Genomic DNA, 24461 nt, shown 5'->3' with positions numbered 1-24461 from the left:
TTTCAGCGTTTCAAGACTCATTGTTCATGCACCACACCTATGCTCCATGCAATATGTGCCCTCCTTATTACTCACCATCAGACTCACTCATCCAAAACCCTGTTTGTTTCTCAGACTCCACAGTCTCTCATGCTTCGTCTCCCCCTCCGATTTACCCCAATTCACTTTTCCTTTCCTTCTCCTAATGTTCTCCGTGTTATTTTTTTTTTAAAGATTTTATTTATTTATTTGACAGAGAGAGATCACAAGTAGGCAGAGAGGCAGGCAGAGAGAGAGAGAGGAAGAAGCAGGCTCCCCGCTGAGCAGAGAGCCCGATGCGGGGCTCGATCCCAGGACCCTGAGATCATGACCCAAGCCGAAGGCAGTGGCTTAACCCACTGTGCCACCCAGGCGCCCCCTCCGTGTTATTTCTTAACGCTCCACAGGTAAGTGAAACTATATGATAATTGACTTTCTCTGCTTGACTTATTTCACTCAGCATAATCTCCTCCAGTCCTGTGTTGATAATTCTTAAAGCTGGTGATGAGTTTGTAAGAGTTTAACATACTCTTCTCTTTACTTTCTGTATTTTTAATAATTTTCAATATTAGAAAAATTTAACACTCTGTTCTTATAGTTAGAGTCAGCCCTAGGCCCCTGCAATGTAGAAACTTTTACTCCCTAGTCTGTTAAATATCTGTTCGCATAACATTCCTTTGTTTGCCAGAGATACCCCTGCTTGTTTACTTCCCTTTATCAGATAGAAAAGCTAAGAGAACTATTAGTGCCTTTGCCTACCCGTAACAAAACACCTAATTAAATATGATATATATATATAATAAAGATCTTTATTTATCTCAAAATAAGATGTCTAAAGATAGATATTTCTAGGGACAATTAAAAACATCATTAAAGACATCTTGCCATCTTTGCACTTTGCCCCTCAGTGAAAATTCATCAAAATTTAGACCTCAATTGGGCTGGTTTTATCCACCTCTTAAGATGGCAACCAAAATTCCTGCCATTATATATACATATATAATACCAGATAAAAGGAAAGAGTATTTTTTCTATGTTTGTCTTTCTACTAATTCTTCTTTGTAAGCCCATAGCCAAAATATCTTAATGTCTCATTGCCCATTGACTAGACATAAGGGAGACTGGAAAATTAGCAGTTGATATTTCCGTTTCTACAATTTAGAGAGGTATCCATCTATAGAGAGCATGCTGAGGAAAGTCCAGAGAAATCCTGTATAGACAACCAACAATGAATAGTTCCTAATAGATCTCAGTTAATGGCACAAACAAGGCATCTGTAGCAGTTCTAGCAGCCACAATAATGGTGAATAACAAACAGCCATACAATATCAGTGCTATAAAGTACACCTTTTAAAGCACATTTCTATAGGGTTTGATTGATCTAAATTAGGCTTGACTGGCATCATCTAGCCTTGTTCATGAATCTATGGTTAGGGGCAGGTTGGCAACTTATCTTAGCCGGTTGTGGCTGATCTTGGTTGGTCTGCTCACATGACTTGCTAGTTGTCTGATAGATTAATAAGGACAGTTTTTGTTGGGGTGATTAGGGAAATGGCTCTGTTCTCATGTCTGCTACTCTAGCAGGTTAACCTAGGCATATTCTTAGGACTATGGGAGAGGGACAAGGTCAGAAGCAGGAACACACAAGATTTTTTTTCCAAGTTTATGCATGTATCATATCTGTTAGCTTGACAGTGGCCAAAGTATTTCCTAAGTTCTAAGATGTCAGGACATAGACTCTATCTTTTTTTCTAAGAGAAATGACAAAGAAGCACAGCAAAAGTTTCATACAGTAAACAGCAAAGAATTGGATCTGTTAATGCAAATAATCTACCAAACCAACCTTTGGAAAAGCTAGATGTTAGTGGATGGCCCTGATAATCTTCTTATTCTCAACTCCCATTTCCAAAACACTCAAATCCTATCAATGTTTTTTCTTAAATGTCTCTCAAATCTTTCCTCTGCTCTCCATTTTATCACCAATACTGCAGGGTCTTAATGAAGATTCTTCAGTAAGATCTCAGTTGGGGCCCCTGTGCAGTGGCATACAATAACTAGAATGATCTATAATAAATATGTATCCAAATGTGTGATACTTGAACCTTTCAATGACTCAACATTACTCTCCAAATAAAAATAGAACTCCCTACAAATTCCTGAAGCTTTTGGACCCTACTTAGCTCTTCCATTTTATCTTGGACCACACTCTCCACCTTTTTAATTCCAGTGTCTTTACAGTCCCCAGTGCTTGCTCTCTTCCCTTCTGTCATAGTTTCTTTGCACATGTTGTTTTTTCTTCCAGGAATACTCTTCCATCTGCTCTTTGCCTAAATAACTCTGACTCATTCCTCAGATCTCTGCTTAAGTGTCACTTTTCAACAGCCTTGCCTGACCTTCTTTATTGGAACCAATCACTCTAATACAGATTCTCATCATAATATAAACAGTTTCTTTGTTGAATTATCCTAATTAAAATTTTATATTAGTCTGTGTTAACCTTTTTAATAACCTTTATATTTTAAAACAGTTTTAGAGAAATGGAGTTGTTGTAAGAATAGCACAGAGAGTTCTCATAGACCCTTTACCTAGTTTCTTCTAATGTTAACATTTTATATAACCATAGAACATTAAGGAAAAATAAGAAATTAATATTGGTATAATATTAAATTATAGACTTTATATTTAGATATCATCATTTCTTAAAATTTATATAATTTTCAGAATCCAATCCAGGATATCGTGCTCTAATTTAGCTGTATGTCTTTAGTTTCTTATAATTTATGACATTTTCTCATGCTTTCTTTGTTTTTCATGACCTTGTTGATTTTCAAGATTTCTGGCCAGACATAATTTAGAATGTTACTCAATTTGAATTTCCCTGATGGTTTCTCATAATTACATGAGGATTGTGGATTTTTGGAAAGAACATCATAGAGATGAAGTATAGTAGTTTCCATTGCCTGATATCAGAGCATATATGTTATCAATGTGAGACTTATCACTGATGATAACTTTGGTTATTTGCATATAGTAGTGCCTGCCAGCTTTTTTCATTGTAAAGTTAGCATTCTTCTTTCCATACTCTACTCCTTAGAAGTGAGCCACTAAGTCCAGGCCACACTCAAGTGGAAGGGAATGAAGTTTTATCTCTTGGAGGTAGGAGTATACATACAGGAGTAAACATATGTTATTTTTTTTTTAAAGATTTTATTTATTTATTTGACAGAGAGAGATCACAAGCAGGTAGAGAGGCAGGCAGAGAGAGATGAAGGGAAGCAGGCCCCCTGCTGAGCAGAGAGCCCCATGTGGGACTTGATCCCAGGACCCCGGGATCATGACCTGAGCCGAAGGCAGTGGCTTAACCCACTGAGCCACCCAGGTGCCCCAGGAGTAAACATATGTTAAAACCACCACAATAATTATTAAGTATTTGGGGGGAATGTTTTGTAGTTATGTAAAGATTCTCCTTAAGGTTCTGCCAACTAATCTTAGCATTCATCCACAGATCTTGCAAGCAGAAATTATTACTGTGACATTCTAATTGTCATTATTTTATTTCTCTTATTTCTTCTATATTTATTATCTAATATTATTCCATTTAGTATAGAAGACTTCTCTCCTCTAGTTACATATTCATCACATATTTTTTTAAAATTCTTTGGACTGTAATCCAATACTATCATAATTTATCTTATTGCTCAAATTGTTACAGCTTTGGACATTAAGAACACTTCTAGGCAGACTCTTATGTCCTTTTTATATGATGTCATTTTTTTTTAGTGTTTCCTCTATGACTTTATGTTTTCATTTTTTATTTAGTGTTTTGTTGAATGGGATATACAATTAAATGATGCAAAGCTCAAAGCTATATATAATATACATTGAAAAATATAATAATAATGTAATATATAGTAATATAATAATAATTTTACTAAAATTTGTGTTCTCTGAAATTAAGATTATGACTCACATTTTTTATGTTGCATTTGCCTGATAAGACTTTGTCTGTCAGCCTATACTCAACCTTTCTGAATCTTTGTTTTAGGTGTATCTTTGTAAACTTTGGATCTGCTCTGGGAGCCAATCTGAAAATTTTTCCAGTTGGACAAGTGTGACAGCCACTGAGGTACTTCACACAGATCAGATCTCTTGCCAGGAGAGAACCTAGTGCAAGGAGTGGACTCAGCTAACTGCCTTGGCTTTTTCCCCTGTGAGATTTACAGCAGTACACACCTACATCATGCTCTGTCCATGCTGCCCCCAGCCAACAGCTACCACAGCTAGAGTACTTCTGCTCAATGTGAGACCATTATATCGATCAATTTTTGCTGGGATCTCACAGAAACCCAGATGAGACTTTCTCACAGATGCACTTCACAGACCGAGCTGTTTCCTGCTCAATCCCATTTCCTCCACTCTTTCCTTCACAGGTGTCCAGCCTGCCTCATGGCCTCCCTTTGGAGTCCTGCTCACATTTCCCTTAAACTTTCCCGTGTTCCCTCCATTAATCTCTTGCATTTCTAACTCCATTTTGGAGTCTGCTCCCTTGAGGACCTCAGCTAACAATGAATTTCTTTTTATATTTATCAACAGGACAGAGAATTTTGCTCTTAGTTTTCTCTCAATTCTTTTCTAGGAGTCTACCAGTTTATGTTTTCTCTCTCTCTCTCTCTCTCTTTTTTTTTTTTTTTTTTTTTTGTTGTTGTTGTAACATCTCTTCCCCGAATCCTCACATTTCTACTTGGTGGTCTTTATGAATTCATTCATTTTAAATAAATAAAAAAATTTTTAATCATAATTTTCAACTGTTTCATTCATTCTTTTCGTGCACATTCTCTGCTTCTATGTTTTGCTCTTTTTTACACATTTTTTTCTTTATGATATCATTGCATTGCCACTTCATCTTTCACTACTCATTATCAAATGGCTTTGTTTTTTCCAAGACAAGATCTAGGCAGAAACACTATGAGTTTCTCCTCTTCCCCTTCTCTCGCTTCTCTTGTGCCTCCTCTCAGCTGCTTTTAAAAGCCTTCATACATGTTTTGAATCTGCAGATAGACCTTATTATTACTCTGAGATGGAGTTTGTAAGTCCCTTTGTATTCTCCTGGTTTCTTTTTGCATGGTATCTAGGAGAAGAACTTGCAAAGTGCTGACATAGGCAGCCCTATTCACACTAGGAGCCTTTTCCTGCGTAGCACCTTCTTCCACTAGCAAGGATTCCCAATCACGGCAGTATTGACAATTTGGATCAGATGATTCTTTGTCGTGGAGCCTCTCCTGGGCACTGTAGGAGGGTAAGCAGCACTTCTGACCTCCATCCACTAAATAAGTGTAAGTTGTGATGATCAAAATATTCCCATCTATCATCAAGTGTTCCTTTCGATGCAAAGCTGCTTTCAGTAGAGAACCACTCCACTGGACCAAAAATCCAGTGAGCATTGCAGTGTCTAAACTTTCTAATCCTGATACTTAGCATATTAAATAAAACTGTATATGTTTTCATCATTAGGAGAATGGGAAGATAATATTGCAGAAAAACATTCTGATTTAGTTTATGAGAGAATGCAAAGCAACTGCATTCTCTATACATGCTAAATTACGAAGCAGATATACGGCAAAAACACAGTAAAGCATCTGCAAGCTTTTGCTAAGGGTCTTGATTATTTTGACAAAGCATGATTTCTCTTTAAATAAAGAATCTAAATTTCATGTCACAAGAGGAAATTTAAAGAGTTGGCTGGGAAGATGGTATATAGTAGTATATTTTAAATGACAATGAGTTACATCATTGGAAAATGCATTGTATTTTAAAACTCTTTTAAAAATATTTTTAGGGGGGAGGAGTCAAGATGGCGGAGAAGTAGCAAGCTGAGACTGCTTCAGCTAGCCGGAGATCAGCTAGATAGCTTATCTAAAGATTGCAAACACCTGAAAATCCATCGGCAGATCGAAGAGAAGAAGAACAGCAATTCTGGAAACAGAAAAACAACCACTTTCTGAAAGGTAGGACCGGCGGAGAAGTGAATCCAAAGCGACGGGAAGATAGACCCCGGGGGGAGGGGCCGGCTCCCGGCAAGCGGCGGAGCAACCGCGCACAAAATCAGGACTTTTAAAAGTCTGTTCCGCGGAGGGACATCGCTCCAGAGGCTAAACCGGAGCGAAGCCCACGCGGGGTCAGCGTGGCCTCAGGTCCCGCAGGGTCACAGAAGGATCGGGGGTGTCTGAGTGTCGCAGAGCTTGCGGGTATTGGAACGGGAAAGCCGGCTACAGAGACAGAGCCGACAGTAAGCTCGCAGCTCCGTGTTACCTTGAACCGGTCGCAGGCTCGGTGAGCTCGGAGCGCGGCCGGAGGTCAGGCAGACGGGAGTAACTGGGCGCTGTTCTCTGAGGGCGCACTGAGGAGTGGGGCCCTGGGCTCTCGGCTCCTCCGGGCCGGAGACCAGGAGGCCGCCATTTGTATTCCCGTCCTCTGGAACTCTACGGAAAGCGCTCAGGGAACAAAAGCTCCTGAAAGCAAACCCGAGCGGATTACTCACCCCGGCTCCGGGTAAGGGCGGTGTAATTCCGCCTGGGGCAAAGACACTTGAAAATCACTACAACAGGCCCCTCCCCCAGAAGATCAACAAGAAATCCAGCCGAGACCAAGCTCACCTACCAAGGAGTGCGGTTTCAATACCAAGGAGAGCAGCAGAATTCCAGAGGAGGAGAAAGCCAAGCACGGAACTCATGGCTTTTTTCCTGTGATTTTTTTTAGTCTTGCAGTTAATTTAATTTTTTCTTTTTCATTTTTTTTTTTTTTCTCGCCTTCGGGTAAAATTTTTTTTTTTTAACTGTTACCTTTTTCTTTTTTAACGATTTTTTACTAGTTTATCTAATATATATATATATTTTTTTACATTTTTCTTAGGTGTTTTCTTTTTTAAAAAAAATTCTTTTCTTTTCTTTTTTTTTTTTCTTTTTTCTTTCTTCCTTTTTGAACCTCTTTTTATCCCCTTTCTCCCCACTCACGATTTTGGATCTCTTCTAATTTGGCTAAAGCATATTTTCCTGGGGTTGTTGCCACCCTTTTAGTATTTTACTTGCCCCTTCATTTACTCTTATCTGGACAAAATGACAAGACGTAAAAATTCACCACAAAAAAAAGAACAAGAGGCAGTACCGAAGGCTAGGGACCTAATCAATACAGACATCGGTAATATGTCAGATCTAGAGTTCAGAATGACAATTCTCAAGGTTCTAGCCGGGCTCGAAAAAGGCATGGAAGATATTAGAGAAACCCTCTCGAGAGATATAAAAGCCCTTTCTGGAGAAATAAAAGAACTAAAATCTAACCAAGTTGAAATCAAAAAAGCTATTAATGAGGTGCAATCAAAAATGGAGGCTCTCACTGCTAGGATAAATGAGGCAGAAGAAAGAATTAGTGATATAGAAGACCAAATGACAGAGAATAAAGAAGCTGATCAAAAGAGGGACAAACAGCTACTGGACCACGAGGGGAGAATTCGAGAAATAAGTGACACCATAAGACGAAACAACATTAGAATAATTGGGATTCCAGAAGAAGAAGAAAGTGAGAGGGGAGCAGAAGGTATACTGGAGAGAATTATTGGGGAGAATTTCCCCAATATGGCAAAGGGAACAAGCATCAAAATTCAGGAGGTTCAGAGAATGCCCCTCAAAATAAATAAGAATAGGCCCACACCCCGTCACATAATAGTAAAATTTACAAGTCTCAATGACAAAGAGAAAATCCTGAAAGCAGCCCGGGAAAAGAAGTCTGTAACATACAATGGTAAAAATATTAGATTGGCAGCTGACTTATCCACAGAGACCTGGCAGGCCAGAAAGAGCTGGCATGATATTTTCAGAGCACTAAACGAGAAAAACATGCAGCCAAGAATACTATATCCAGCTAGGCTATCATTGAAAATAGAAGGAGAGATTAAAAGCTTCCAGGACAAACAACAACTGAAAGAATTTGCAAATACCAAACCAGCTCTACAGGAAATATTGAAAGGGGTCCTCTAAGCAAAGAGAGAGCCTACAAGTGGTAGATCAGAAAGGAACAGAGACCATATACAGTAACAGTCACCTTACAGGCAATACAATGGCACTAAATTCATATCTCTCAATAGTTACCCTGAATGTGAATGGGCTAAATGCCCCTGTCAAAAGACACAGGGTATCAGAATGGATAAAAAAACAAAACCCATCTATATGTTGCCTCCAAGAAACACATTTTAAGCCCGAAGACACCTCCAGATTTAAAGTGAGGGGGTGGAAAAGAATTTACCATGCTAATGGACATCAGAAGAAAGCAGGAGTGGCAATCCTTATATCAGATCAATTAGATTTTAAGCCAAAGACTGTAATAAGAGATGAGGAAGGACACTATATCATACTCAAAGGGTCTGTCCAACAAGAAGATTTAACAATTTTAAATATCTATGCCCCCAACGTGGGAGCAGCCAACTATATAAACCAATTAATAACAAAATCAAAGAAACACATAAACAACAATACAATAATAGTAGGGGACTTTAATATTCCCCTCACTGAAATGGACAGGTCATCCAAGCAAAAGATCAGCAAGGAAATAAAGGCCTTAAATGACACACTGGACCAGATGGACATCACAGATATATTCAGAATATTTCATCCCAAAGCAACAGAATACACATTCTTCTCTAGTGCACATGGTACATTCTCCAGAATAGATCACATCCTCGGTCCTAAATCAGGACTCAACCGGTATCAAAAGATTGGGATCATTCCCTGCATATTTTCAGACCACAATGCTCTAAAGCTAGAACTCAACCACAAAAGGAAGTTTGGAAAGAACCCAAATACATGGAGACTAAACAGTATCCTTCTAAAGAATGAATGGGTCAACCGGGAAATTAAAGAAGAATTGAAAAAAATCATGGAAACAAATGATAATGAAAATACAACGGTTCAAAATCTGTGGGACACAACAAAGGCAGTCCTGAGAGGAAAATATATAGCGGTACAAGCCTTTCTCAAGAAACAAGAAAGGTCTCAGGTACACAACCTAACCCTACACCTAAAGGAGCTGGAGAAGGAACAAGAAAGAAACCCTAAGCCCAGCAGGAGAAGAGAAATCATAAAGATCAGAGCAGAAATCAATGAAATAGAAACCAAAAAAACAATAGAACAAATCAACGAAACTAGGAGCTGGTTCTTTGAAAGAATTAATAAAATTGATAAACCCCTGGCCCGACTTATCAAAAAGAAAAGAGAAAGGACCCAAATAAATAAAATCATGAATGAAAGAGGAGAGATCACAACTAACACCAAGGAAATACAAACTATTATAAGAACATACTATGAGCAACTCTACGGCAATAAATTTGACAATCTGGAAGAAATGGATGCATTCCTAGAAACATATAAACTACCACAACTGAACCATGAAGAAATAGAAAGCCTGAACAGACCCATAACCAGTAAGGAGATTGAAACAGTCATTAAAAATCTCCAAACAAACAAAAGCCCAGGGCCAGACGGCTTCCCGGGGGAATTCTACCAAACATTTAAAGAAGAACTAATTCCTATTCTCCTGAAACTGTTCCAAAAAATAGAAATGGAAGGAAAACTTCCAAACTCATTTTATGAGGCCAGCATCACCTTGATCCCAAAACCAGACAAGGATCCCACCAAAAAAGAGAGCTATAGACCGATATCCTTGATGAACACAGATGCGAAAATACTCAACAAAATACTAGCCAATCGGATTCAACAGTACATTAAAAAGATTATTCACCACGACCAAGTGGGATTTATTCCAGGGCTGCAAGGTTGGTTCAACATCCGCAAATCAGTCAATGTGATACAACACATCAATAAAAGTAAGAACAAGAACCATATGATACTCTCAATAGATGCTGAAAAAGCATTTGACAAAGTACAACATCCCTTCCTGATCAAAACTCTTCAAAGTGTAGGGATAGAGGGCACATACCTCAATATCATCAAAGCCATCTATGAAAAACCCACCGCAAATATCATTCTCAATGGAGAAAAACTGAAAGCTTTTCCGCTAAGGTCAGGAACACGGCAGGGATGTCCATTATCACCACTGCTATTCAACATCGTACTAGAGGTCCTAGCCTCAGCAATCAGACAACAAAAGGAAATTAAAGGCATCCAAATCGGCAAAGAAGAAGTCAAATTATCACTCTTCGCAGATGATATGATACTATATGTGGAAAACCCAAAAGACTCCACTCCAAAACTGCTAGAACTTATACAGGAATTCAGTAAAGTGTCAGGATATAAAATCAATGCACAGAAATCAGTTGCATTTCTCTACACCAACAGCAAGACAGAAGAAAGAGATATTAAGGAGTCAATCCCATTTACAATTGCATCCAAAACCATAAGATACCTAGGAATAAACCTAACCAAAGAGACACAGAATCTATACTCAGAAAACTATAAAGTACTCATGAAAGAAATTGAGGAAGACACAAAGAAATGGAAAAATGTTCCATGCTCCTGGATTGGAAGAATAAATATTGTGAAAATGTCTATGCTACCTAAAGCAATCTACACATTTAATGCAATTCCTATCAAAGTACCATCCATCTTTTTCAAAGAAATGGAACAAATAATTCTAAAATTTATATGGAACCAGAAAAGACCTCGAATAGCCAAAGGGATATTGAAAAAGAAAGCCAACGTTGGTGGCATCACAATTCCGGACTTCAAGCTCTATTACAAAGCTGTCATCATCAAGACAGCATGGTACTGGCACAAAAACAGACACATAGATCAATGGAACAGAATAGAGAGCCCAGAAATAGACCCTCAACTCTATGGTCAACTAATCTTCGACAAAGCAGGAAAGAATGTCCAATGGAAAAAAGACAGCCTTTTCAATAAATGGTGCTGGGAAAATTGGACAGCCACATGCAGAAAAATGAAATTGGACCATTTCCTTACACCACACACAAAAATAGACTCAAAATGGATGAAGGACCTCAATGTACGAAAGGAATCCATCAAAATCCTTGAGGAGAACACGGGCAGCAACCTCTTCGACCTCTGCCGCAGCAACATCTTCCTAGGAACAACGCAAAAGGCAAGGGAAGCAAGGGAAAAAATGAACTACTGGGATTTCATCAAGATCAAAAGCTTTTGCACAGCAAAGGAAACAGTTAACAAAATCAAAAGACAACTGACAGAATGGGAGAAGATATTTGCAAACGACATATCAGATAAAGGACTAGTGTCCAGAATCTATAAAGAACTTAGCAAACTCAACACCCAAAGAACAAATAATCCAATCAAGAAATGGGCAGAAGACATGAACAGACATTTCTGCAAAGAAGACATCCAGATGGCCAACAGACACATGAAAAAGTGCTCCATATCACTTGGCATCAGGGAAATACAAATCAAAACCACAATGAGATATCACCTCACACCAGTCAGAATGGCTAAAATCAACAAGTCAGGAAATGACAGATGCTGGCGAGGATGCGGAGAAAGGGGAACCCTCCTACACTGTTGGTGGGAATGCAAGCTGGTGCAGCCACTCTGGAAAACAGCATGGAGGTTCCTCAAAATGTTGAAAATAGAACTGCCCTATGACCCAGCAATTGCACTATTGGGTATTTACCCTAAAGATACAAATGTAGTGATCCAAAGGGACACATGCACCCGAATGTTTATAGCAGCAATGTCCACAATAGCCAAACTATGGAAAGAACCTAGATGTCCATCAACAGATGAATGGATCAAGAAGATGTGGTATATATACACAATGGAATACTATGCAGCCATCAAAAGAAATGAAATCTTGCCATTTGCAACAACATGGATGGAACTAGAGCGTATCATGCTTAGCGAAATAAGTCAAGCAGAGAAAGACAACTATCATATGATCTCCCTGATATGAGGAAGTGGTGATGCAACATGGAGGCTTAAGTGGGTAGAAGAATAAATGAAACAAGATGGGATTGGGAGGGAGACAAACCATAAGTGACTCTTAATCTCACAAAACAAACTGAGGGTTGCCGGGGGGAGGGGGTTGGGGAGAAGGGGGTGGGATTATGGACATTGGGGAGGGTATGTGATTTGGTGAGTGCTGTGAAGTGTGTAAACCTGGTGATTCACAGACCTGGGGATAAAAATATATGTATATAAAAAATATATGTTTATAAAAAATAAAAAAATAAAAAAAAAATAAAAAAAAAAATAAAAAAAAAAAAATATTTTTAAAACAACAAGCACTAAAACAGCCTTGGAACTTTCAGGAGTATTGTTCTCTGTTACTAATGTGAAATGGGACAAGTTTATGCCCAGTTAGTGGCAGACTGAGTAATAAGTAGATACTATAACATAGTTCATGTAGTACATGTATCATTCACACTTCCCCTACATTGCATAGTGGGGGTTAAAGAAAAGATAGGATATTTTCAACAAATACTGACTTTTTTTTTCAATTACTGAGTCATAAAGAACTCTTTTCTGACAACATTTTCCGTAGATACCACTATTTAAACCTCAACCACTGGGTGTAACTACTTATTTCTCATTGATTCACTTGGTTGAGTGGTAGCTTAAAAAGCTCAAAAATCAGTCTTTTACTTGGAGTTCTATAAATGGACCTGGAACAATTCCTAACTGACAAAACTCAAAGCTTAATTATAAATAATATCATGCCTCAGAAAAGAAACTGAAGTACTTTTTTAGGTTTGATTATGACAAAGTCATTGAAGGATTTATAAGAAAACCCTAGATGTCTTGTCAAGAGATAGCAATTTCTAGGTCGAAGGGAAATGTTTGTTTATTGCATTAAGGATGAAAGGAGTGGAAATAGTGTTTACTATAAAAATATAGAAACAAAACTTTGAAATATGTCAGATGAAAATTATGGTCAGTATAAAGACAATTACTATAAAAACAATGCCAAATTTGTGAGTTCCTTGAAAGGACAAACTATGTTAGGTGCCTTTGTGTTCTTTGATGACAGGCTGATATTTAATGGGCATTGAATAAATGTTAGCAGAAAGAATTAATAAATATGTGAGTTAGTTTGTTATGGATTTCTGATAGGACATTTCCAAAGAGAAAGTACATTCTAAAAGCAACTTCATTTTGAAGTTCTTTAATACAAATAACCCATTTTTTATATAAAAATTAGAGATCACAAAATTAACAAAATTTCCCATACCTTACTATCTATATATAACCAGTATTAACATCCAGAAGTATGTATCTCTAGATATTTTTCTTTTTGCTGCAGACTCTCTAAGTGTTTCCAAAGAGATTGAAGAGTTAGAGGAGAAATAAGTTGTCTTAAACACTTACTGTCATTCACTTGCAGAAGGCTGGTAGGTGGGGTTTTGGTGAAGGTTTACTCTGAAAAGAATGCAACAGGAGAAACCATGCAACACCCCCCTCCTTGGTAGACTTTCTCAGTGCCCACAATCATGATTTTCCCTTGTAGAGGAGAAGTTAGCCTTACTTGCAACCGATACAAGAAAAGAGAGACAGAGATAAAGGACTCTGTTTTTCTAAAAGAATAAGGAGCACTAGAATTTAAATTTCTGGTTAACCATAATCAAAGTTTGCTAAGAAATAAAGCAGTATTCACTTGCTCTAAGTAAGTCAAATGGAAAACAGCTCTTAAAACTATTGACCTTGTTAAACAGATTTTACCCATTTTCTTTGTTTTCCCCTTTCAGCAAGACTGTAACTGAAGAATGCCTGGGATTCACATCTCACAGTGCCAGATATTGTAGAGTCAAAATATGTGAACAAGCACAACTAGAAAATATCAGGCATATGGCATGAAACACATTTTCATTCATTCTCCAGAGGGGAAAATATCCATTTCGATGGAATGCAAAATATTGTGCTCTGGTTTACTTGCCAAATAGAGAAATGTATGAATTTTAGCAAGTAAACCAATGGCTAGTTTGCATTGGGAAGGTTTAAAGTAATTCTTCTATAAGCAAATGATTTGGACAGGTTAGGTGTTTGGGTGTCGGAATTTAAGAAGGAGTTTCTTAGAGCCTGCCTGCTTTTCCTTTTCACTTGCTGACTGAAAGCTTTTGTCCTGATGAATTTCACTCCTGTAGCACTCTGGATTTCTGCAAAGCTGAATGCCAAGGAGCAAGTGCTATATTCATATACCTTGATACGCCTTTATTTTCCAGAGATTTCTGGACTATTGTGTGTTCACTGTTTTATGAAGCATCACAGATAAAAGAGATATTCATCTCTTTCTCTATTAGCATCTGTTTCCTTCTAAATAGAATTGTGAGCATTCCCCATGTAACTGGACAAGACTGGCAGATATAAAGTATTCAATAACTCAGCCTGCACAAACCCTCAGCAACAACAAGTTTTAATTAGTTAACTGGAAGCCCATCATCCTACAGTAAACACACCAACCGAACAAAACCTGTTTCAGAAGACCGCATTAGAGTCGTGTTATTTCCAGAAAAAAATTACAACCATAATTCTCAGAAGGAAATGGGTGTGATTCTGTTTACTTTTTAACCAGACTTGCCTATATTATAGGTCAAGCACATGTGTCAAAATGACTGTCTGCACAGCAGTGACTTCTCTTACTTATCAGATTTGTTTACATTGGTAAATAAAACTCTTCTCTCCCGAAACCCAGCTCAGAAGACTGCAACTCTAGTAGTGAGCAGGATAGGAACAAACCGACAAGGGCAGGAATAGTTCTCTATTTATTGCTCCCAGCAGGTGTCAGATACCATAGTTTCTCTGCAACCATCAACACCCTGGGGCTTTTTAGTTCCACATCCAAGACAAGGAAGAAGCAGGATGGCAACTAACCCCATGGGATTAGGTACCTGAATCCTATCCCGACTACTAGCAGACTCCAGCTGCGTTTAAATATTTTTTTTTAAAGAATTTCTGATGCTCAGTGGTCACTGATTACTTCCAGATTTTAGTTCTAGCCCAGTGAAGATTTGCCACAAAAAGTTTATCTGTTATTGTTAAAGTTACGATTGCTACAGGAAGTGTCTTCTCATAAGCCATTTCCCAAAACATGAACTTTCACAACAGTTAAACAAACAAACAAACACAACACAAACAAAGCTGACCTAATCTTTAAAAACATATTCCCGGCACTGACGGAATAGGGAGAGGAAATGTGTGGACAAGATATGGCATTTGTTTGGGATTCTTATCAAATACCTTTAGAAACCAAGCTGTCATTGCTGAAGTCACTGCATTAATGCCTTTAAAGGACATGAATATGTGTTCTTTATTCTTAAGTCTAAACTGACAGAGAAGGTTACCATTTGGAAACCAGGATAACAGCCCAACCATGAAAGGGGCATAATTGTTCAGATTTTCTCTCCATCCCGCTGCCAAGTGTCTTTAGAACCATTTTCCTTAATAGCAAAAGAACAAAACAAAACGAAAACACCAGAAACAACCAAACAATCAAGGCACTCATAACATTTCATGGAAAATTTGAAGCAGGAAATAAAACCATTTAGTAAGATAGTAGGGCGTATGTATGTGTATACCTTATTAGCACCTGGTCTTGTAAGGAAGTGTTGACTCACTATATTGTACACTTGAAACTAGTGTTACATTTTATGTTAGCTAACTGGAATTTACATAAAAAACTTTTTTAAAAAGTATTGAAGATATCTGATTGACATGTTTAGATAGGTGATACTTTAAAACACCCAAATGCACTAACTGCTGCCTTCCATTGTTAAGACTTGTGTTGAATCTCTCACACAAATCTACTTCTGTTGTTGCTGCTGTTACTTTTAGAATCTGGAGTTGCCGGAGATACTTCTTGGAGACCTGTTCTGCCTGAAGGCTTTTCTCTAGGAAAAGAATTCCCTATCCTGAATGTCAACCAGGTCTATCAACGGCCCTTTTCTATCATTCATTCTCCTCCCAACTATGTTGAATACTTAAAAAAAAAAAAAAAAAAGTTTAAAAAGTTCTCTTTTTGAAAAATTGGTAAGAATTTTTTTTTCAAGTGGATATAGACAATTCAGCACCCCCTGACAAAAGTCAATACTTTTCAAACATAAAACCACCTCATCCAGAACAGGTATTTTATGTCTTCCCAAAGTTAAAAAAAAAAAATTCCACTCAATAGATATTCTCAATAAATAGTTTTTTTTGTTTTGTTTTTTTTTAAAGATTTTATTTATTTATTTGACAGACAGAGATCACAAATAGGCAGAGAGGCAGGCAGAGAGAGAGAGAGGGAAGCAGTCTTCCTGCTGAACAGAGACCCCAATGTGGGGCTCGATCCCAGGACCCTGGGCTCATGACCTGAGCCGAAGACAGAGGCTTTAACCCACTGAGCCATCCAGGTGCCCCTCAATAGATATTGTTTTAAATCACTCCTTTCATTGGCATAAATCACTCTTTCCCTTGACCATTAAAGGACAAACACTTAACTAGATCTTATTTCATCAAGCTTACAACATAACTATATAGTGTGAATTACAGAAAAAAAAATGGAGATCATGTCCACACACACAGCATAAAATGAAAATTGAGATAATCCATCTAATTTTGATCATTCTTGCTTCCACCATTCTTCCATGAGATGATCCAGATAAATTCATGGCCTCCTTTTCTGGATCATTGACTCAATTAATTGTTTCAGTTTTCACATGTGTTAACAATGGAGTCAGTTAACAACACACCTTTCAGGTCTTCACCTATTCTTTCCATATCCTTAAAGTATATCACAATGTCCACATGTAGAATAAGTATGCTAGCTAGCTATTTTTGCCCCTCAGATATCTTCATAGTAAGCCTGTTTTAATTATTGAACCTAGAGAGGACAATGTTCTGTAAGAGCCCATTACCCCTGTGTAATAAATTCTTATTAAGTACAGCCCATGGTTACAATGCTTGAATTGTATGGAAAGGATGATATTCTACAAAATCTCATGACAAGCTTCTATGCCAAGAAGTACAAATATGGAGGCAGCTGGGTGGTACAGTTGATTAAGGGTCCAACTCTTGGTTTCAGCTCAGGTCATGATCTTGGGGTCATGAGACTGAGGCCCACATTGGACTCCCCACTTGGTGCAGAGTCTGTTTGGGATTCTCTTTCCCTCTCCCCTGCCCCTTCTGCTTGTTTTTTCTCTCTCTTTTACTCTCAAATAAGTAAATGAATCTTTTTTTTTTTAAGTACAAATATGGTCTTGCCACTGTAATTTGTCACTCTCCTGTGGGGTTTATAGCTAGTTGAATACAGTTCTTCTCAGAACATGAGATTTTTCACTAAAGAAAAGACAACTTGCCTTAATTTAAAAAAAAAAAAAATCAAGGAGTAGAAATGGGGATGCAATTCTCATAATTTTAGCAGTATAATCATCACATCAATACCAAAATAATTATGTTCATTATTATATCTATAGCCCTCATTGCATTATATATTGTCTCTAAGCATTAAAAAGCAAGAGAATTAAATGAAAACCCAAGTACATAAACATTTACTTAATGCTAACTCCACTCAAATTGAGTACTTAAATACAGCATTAACAATTAGGATGTGGACCCTGATTTGTAGAGTTCACAGATAGGTGAAGAAGACAAATATAGATGTGGCTAATGATCATATGAGGCAAATCATAAGGAATATCAAGCTCAAATCAATGGAAAACAGCTTGGTATGTAGATGAAGGATCAGTCATCCAAATGGGAATCATGGCTGGTAGTGCAGAAGAGGAAACATTGAAATTGGGTATCATAGTATGAACATGAAACATAATTGTAGAGTCATAATCTTCAGTTGCTAGTGTCAGAAATACAAAAGGAGGGATGTACCTGGATGGCTCAGTTGGTTAAGTGTCTGCTTTTGGCTCAAGTCATGATTCCGGGGTCCTAGGATTGACCCCCACATCAGGTTCCCTGCTCAACCAGGAGTCTGCTTCTCCTTCTCCCTCTGCTGCTCCCCACTGTACTTTCTGTTTGGCTCTCTCTCTTTCTCTAAAATAAATAAATAATTTTTTAAAAAAATTACAAAAATATACAGTGGAAAAACAATAGTCTCTTCAATAAATGGTGCTGGGAAAACTGGACAGCTACAGGTAGAAGAATGAAATTCGACCATCTCTTACACCATATATAAAGATAAACTTGAAATGGATTAAAGACCTCAGTGTGAGGCAGGAATCTATCAAAATCCTAGAGAAGAACATAGGCAGTAATCTCTTCGACATTGGCCACAGCAACTTCTTTCAAGATATGTCTCCAAAGGTAAAGAAAAAAGAGCAAAATGAACTTGAGGGACTTCATTAAGATCAAAAGTTTCAGCACAGCAAAGGAATATTCATCATCATTAACCATTAAGGAGATTCAAATCAAAACCACATTGAAATACCACCTTACACTAGTTAGAATGGCCAAAATTAACAAGACAGTAAACAACATGTGTTGGAGAGGATGTGAAGAAAGGAGAACCCTCTTACGCCGTTGGTGGGAATGCAAGTTAGTGCAACCATATTGGAAAACAGTGTGGAGTTTCCTCAAGAAATTAAAAACTAGAGCTTCCCTATAACCCTGCAATTGCACTACTGGGTATTTACCCCAAAGATACAGTTGCAGTGAAAAGAAGGGCCATCTCTATCCCAATGTTCATAGAAGCAATGGCCACAGTCATCAAACTGTGGAAAGAACCAAGATGTCCTTCATCTGGACTAATGGATAAAGAAGATATGGTCCATATATACAATGGAGAATTATGCCTCCATCAGAAAGGATGAATGAATACCCAACTTTCGTATCAACATGGACAGGACTAGAAGAGATTATGCTGAGTGAAATAAGTCAAGCAGAGAGAGTCAAGTATCATATGGTTTCACTTACTTGTGGAGCATAAGGAATAACATGGAGGACATTGGGAGATGAAGCAGAGAAGTGAGTTGGAGGAAATTGGAGGGGGAGATAAACCATGAGAGACTGTGGACTCTGAGAAACAAACTGAGGGTTTTGAAAGGAGGGTGGGTGAGGAGTTGGATGAGCCTGGTGGCGGGTATTATGGAGGACACACATTGCATGGAGCACTGGGTGTGGTGCATAAACAATGAATACTGGAACACTGAAAAGAAATAAAATAAAATAAATTGGGGGAAAAAAACCCACAAATTTTTTACTTTGTAAATTTGAAATTTAAAGAGTGAACCTGGAGATTAATTCTAAAGTGGGAACTTAAACCCATGATGGATCTCTTTCCACTTCTCATTTTGCTTTTATCTGTGTATAGTTTCATACCACCAAAACACCTTATCTCTGGTGTTGCAACCCAGCCAAGAACTGCTTGAACTCACAGTTACCACTTTATGACCAGAGAAGAAAGTGGCTTCTCTATCCTTATTCTATTTTGAAAAATCTACCTTAAAGTTCTTACTGGCCCAACTTGCATCACCTGCCAAACTTTTAGGCCAATTATGAGGACAGGGTAGGAAGAGCTTTAGGGAAAACAAAGATAATAGCTTTCCACCACAAAGAATGTACAGAAAATGGTAACTAGATTGGTTAAAAAACATTTATAGTATGGGTTTGTAGATGAAAAGGAAGAAAAACAGAAGGAAGTAATACAATGACTCTGCAGAGCTATTTGGGAGGCAGGTTATATGGCACACTATGATTCATAGTGTTTAAATATTTTTCCATAAGGCACAGGGAAATATAAAATGTCTGAGGACATGATTACTGCTCTCATAGACTGTAGATATGGGGGGTCACAAAAAGGAGAAAGAAGGTAAAGAGAGAAAAGTCGGGAAGAATATCAGATGAAGGTCAAGGAAAATACTTTCTAGTCCTGATCTGCCAAGATTCAGCTATAGGACTTGGCAAAGTCACCTCTCTTGGCATCGGGCTCCACATTTATAAGAGTGGAAATCAGAACATCTCTTCTATCTGTCCATTAATGTTACTAAGAAAGAATGAGCATGACTCCTCTTGAACAAGTTAGAAGTACTAAATAAATGCACAGTGTTATTATTTGTAATACCACTGCCATTCAAAATGTCATTTCATTAAAGAATTCAAGATCTGGTTCTAAATTTGTCATCATGGATTATCACTACTTGTCTAAATTTCAGACTCATACAGGAAGTACATGAAATGGAGGAAAAGAAAGTCTCATTGCAAATTAAGAAAATCAAATAATGTCAGATATTGATATCTTATTCCAATTGCTTAAGAAAATAAACCACAAACAAGAAAAACAGTCAATATGATGTAATGGGAAGATCTTGGGCTTTGGCAAGAAACTTGCATGGCATTTAATACCTACTTTACACAACACCTGTAATTCCTTGGGAAATAACTTGATCTCTCTGAGCCAAACAAATGGAAAATAAATGTATTTCCTTGGGTAATAAATTAACCTTTAAGCTTCATCTGCACAATAGCAGTATCTCATTAGGATTAAAAGTAACAAAAATCTTAAAAAAGTATCTGTCATTCAATAAGCATTAGGTCTTCATATCCTTAGTTTATTACATTGACCTCCAATTAGCTGTCCTAGCTCTTCACCACAAATATTAATCAAATACAGTAAATAAAATCAGTATTATACATAGAAGCTATCCATTAAATTGAGAGCCCTTCAAAGATCTCTTCACACCCTTTGAAACAAATATTTATAATACATTTACTATACAAAGAGTATTGTCCTCATTGATCTGGATAAGGTTATCAATAGGAAGTAAACAAACAAGTAGTAGTCATTTCAGGGGATAAGACAAATAAATAAAACAAATTAAAGAAAAAAATTTAGGGGGGAACTTATCCTTTCTTCCTTTCCTCTGGAAATAAAAAATGTTGCTTTATTTGAGAAAATTGTTGTAAAATTTTGAAGCTACAAGTAAAGGTTAGGGTTTGACTTAAACATGTATTTTTCTTTCAAAAGAAAAATTGTTATTACATGTCATTAAAATATGATCATTTTGTTTTCAGGCATACATGAAATCTAAGGCACACTAATTTATTAGATGGTCTTAGATTGCGATGATAAGAAAGCTAAAAGCTGGGTAAGAAAGTCTGACCTTTTTCTTTCCACCTTTTAACTTCTTGCTTCTGGCCTACCATTACATAGGAAATGATTTAAATTATATTATTTTCCATTGTGTAGGCCACCCTTAAATGCTTGTATAGATTTCAAACCTTGCAATCTTGTATAGATTGCAAACTCTATTGAACTTTTGAACTGTTTCTGTTGTCTGATCAAAGTTTGGGGATATTATAGTTTTCTACTTTTGAGAATATTTTTATAGTCTTGATTGTAACTTGACAGTTCAATAATGCTGAACTCTGGATGGTAAATAGTATTTGGGTAAATAGTATTTGAGGTTTCATCTTTTTTTTTTTTTTTTTTTACTAAATAGGTAAGGATGATTTTTATAAACTCCTACTAATGCGCTGTCCATCCTCAAAATATAATCTCCCTGGAATAGCTATATTTACCTCTTTTATGGTATACCACAACATATCTGCATTTCATCCTATGATGCTGCAATTTCTATTTGGTATATAGCAAGATAAGGAAGAGGAAAAAAAATATATAAGGATAATTATTCCAGTTTAACTTTTAGTGTGCTTACATTGATGATATTCTTTATTCATTCCATCTGATGTTGGGAAGATAGTATCATGGGAAAGGAAAAAAAAGTAAACAAAAAAATAGAAGAGAAAAAAAAAAAAAAAGAAGAAGAAGAGAAAAAGTAGAAATGGGCAGACTCCCAGAAACATACCATCTGGTCTTCAGAAATTCAGTGAAACTACTGAAGGAAGCAAAGAGACTTGACTCTTTCTCTCTAAGCTCCTAGTCTTAAATTTTGGTCATCCTTTAAATAATAAAATGTCTTAGAACAGGTTAATTTGGGCAGAAGGCAGAGAAGAGACTGTAATCATACTCTTTATGACAGGAATCAGCTGGGGGAGGGAAGTAACTTCACATGACCCACAGTGTGCCAGAATACTGTGAAGCTGTTTGAGCTCACTGTCATATATAAAGTGGGTCTCCAAAGAGATATGAACTAGTAGAGTTTCTGGATGATCTACAAGGCAGTTGTGCTGAGATGGTCGGTGAGCAAATGCTGTTCTACTGGGTCTAAGATTTGAATATTCTCATTTGAAACAAATCTCTTTGAGGCTTGTCAATTAGTAGCATAGTAGAATTATGGGAAAGGCAAACTTCTGGGTGCCAGGCAGACACAGGTTCCAATTAATTGCCACTGATTATTACTCATTAAATATTCTGCGAGTTATTAAAATTATCTGGATATGTTTTGCTCTTGGTTAAATTGGGGGAAAAGTACTTACCTCATGTTTGGAGTATGAAGTAAGATAATGAGTATAAAGGAATAGTATAGTATGAAGTAAGATAATGAGTATAAAGGAATAGTCGTATAACAGGTAATTGTTCATGTAATTATTCTACCTCTATTTTCCCACTCTTTTGAGTTGTATTCTACCTACCTGAGAGCCAGCAAGAGGCTCTACAGGGACTGAGTTCAAATCCTGACTCCACTTTACTTACCCATCTTTAAAATGAGGACAGTAAGAGTACTTTCTCCATAGGGACACCATGAGAAATAAATGAGCTGACATGTGTAAAGCATGCAGAAGACGGCCTGGAGCAGGGAGAAAAAAAAAAAAAAAGGACATAAATGTTTGCTATTGTAATTATTTAGTTGGGTTATTGGTACTCTTTAATCCCCAAATATTGTCAGAATAGTTTGGTTCTGTATTCCTTTCTTTCTTACTGAAATTTGAATCACTCTTTTTTTTTTTTTTTGAATCACTCTTATTTTTGTTTTTATTCACAGATATAGGTCTGTTTTCAAATGCCTCTTCTTTTAATTAATCTATTTTTTTGGAAGCGTGTTGTGACAAAGGAAGAGCCATGAACAAAGAAGTATCCAGTAACTCACTCTTCTGAACTGACAAATTCTGGAAAGGCCAGACCTGTTACCTATTTTCTAAAGTGGCGCAGGTGCTAACCTAATGTGTGTGTGTGATAGGAATCAAACTGAAAGCCAGAATGTTGGTATCTATTTTCTCCAACTATCAACCAGGGACGAGAACCAATCTCATGGTGTTGTTATTTTAAAAAAAGAAATAAAAATTTTATTTTTGGTTAAATAAATGTAGTGTATTCAGCCTCTGTGTTCTGCTTAATATACATATGTATTATTTATTATATATTATGATGTATTATTTATACTATATTACATTATATGCTATATTTCATATTTACTATGGTAATTAATAATTCATGATAACTATAATTTAATTTAAGGAATTAATTTGTGGGATTGGTAAGTCCCAAGTCTATAACCTGGAAACTCAGGTAGGAATTAATACGATAAACTTGAGACTGAATTTCTTCTACAGGAAACCTCAGGATTTACTCTTAAGGTCTTCAAGGGAATGAATGAGGCCACCCATATTATCAGGGGTAATCTCCTTCACTCAAAGTCAACTGATAGTAAATGTTAACCACATTTACAAACCACCTTTACAGCAACATCTAGACTAATGTTCGATTATATAATTAGGTATTCTACCCTTGCCAAGTGATACATAAGCTAACCATCACAAGTACATCACAATGCATTCTAGCTAAATGATAATAATAATAACAATAATAATAATTTTCCATGACAACCATGACTCATTTCTTTATATAACGTCCATTGTTACAGATGAGAGGCATCATTATATGGTGATTAAGGCACAGCCCGGGGGCTGCATTGACTATCTAAATCTTGGCTTAACTGCTTGTGATGTGACCTTGGACAAGTTACTTGACTTCTCTGAGTCTCAGTTTCCTCTACCTGTAAAATAGGATTAATTGGAGTATCTACTACATTATGTTGTGAGTGTTAAATTAGCTAATACTTGAAAAGAACTTTGATGAGGGCCTGCCCCTATAAAAACTGTGAAATAATGCCTAGACTTTGAGGGCTCTGGGCCTCTAGAAGCAAAGCAATGACCAATGTAATGCTAATGATGTAACATAGATACCAGTTCTGTGTTATTAGAGGGAAAAAACCATCAATCCTGCCTTGATACTAGTGATGGGGATTATATCTACGAATTTTTGATTATGTATGCAAACAGAAGGAAGTCTAGATATGGTAGACAGGAATAAAACTTGTATTTTGAGATTTTTAGGAGCTTTCTAAAACTCAAGAAATAGTCAAACATTTTGAAAGATAGACACATGGACATAGTTAAAATTTTCTACCTACTAGAGCATATTAAAAGCAAAAATTGAGGGGAGCCTGGGTGGCTCAGTCCATTAAGCATCTGCCTTCAGCTCAGGTCATGATCCCAGGGTTCTGGGATCAAGTCTAGCATCGGACTCCCTGCTCAGTGGGAAGTTTGCCTCTCCCTCTTCCCCACCCCCTGGCTTGTGCACTCTCTCTC

General features: G+C 37.1%; 1 long non-coding RNA gene across 1 annotated transcript; it reads left to right on the top strand.

Annotated features, from left to right (window-relative positions):
- Positions 1 to 240: 240 nt before the first annotated feature.
- On the top strand, positions 241 to 23117 carry LOC131827158 (uncharacterized). The gene is made up of 5 exons (XR_009351920.1): positions 241 to 425; positions 4064 to 4144; positions 5151 to 5314; positions 20985 to 21058; positions 22856 to 23117. It is a non-coding gene; the product is annotated as an uncharacterized LOC131827158 (long non-coding RNA).
- Positions 23118 to 24461: the final 1344 nt, after the last annotated feature.

This window comes from Mustela lutreola, chromosome 3, assembly GCF_030435805.1.
Source record: "Mustela lutreola isolate mMusLut2 chromosome 3, mMusLut2.pri, whole genome shotgun sequence".
Taxonomy (NCBI): Eukaryota; Metazoa; Chordata; class Mammalia; order Carnivora; family Mustelidae; genus Mustela; species Mustela lutreola.
Note: the sequence above shows the minus strand (reverse complement) of the source record. Positions and strands in the feature narration are given on the sequence as shown.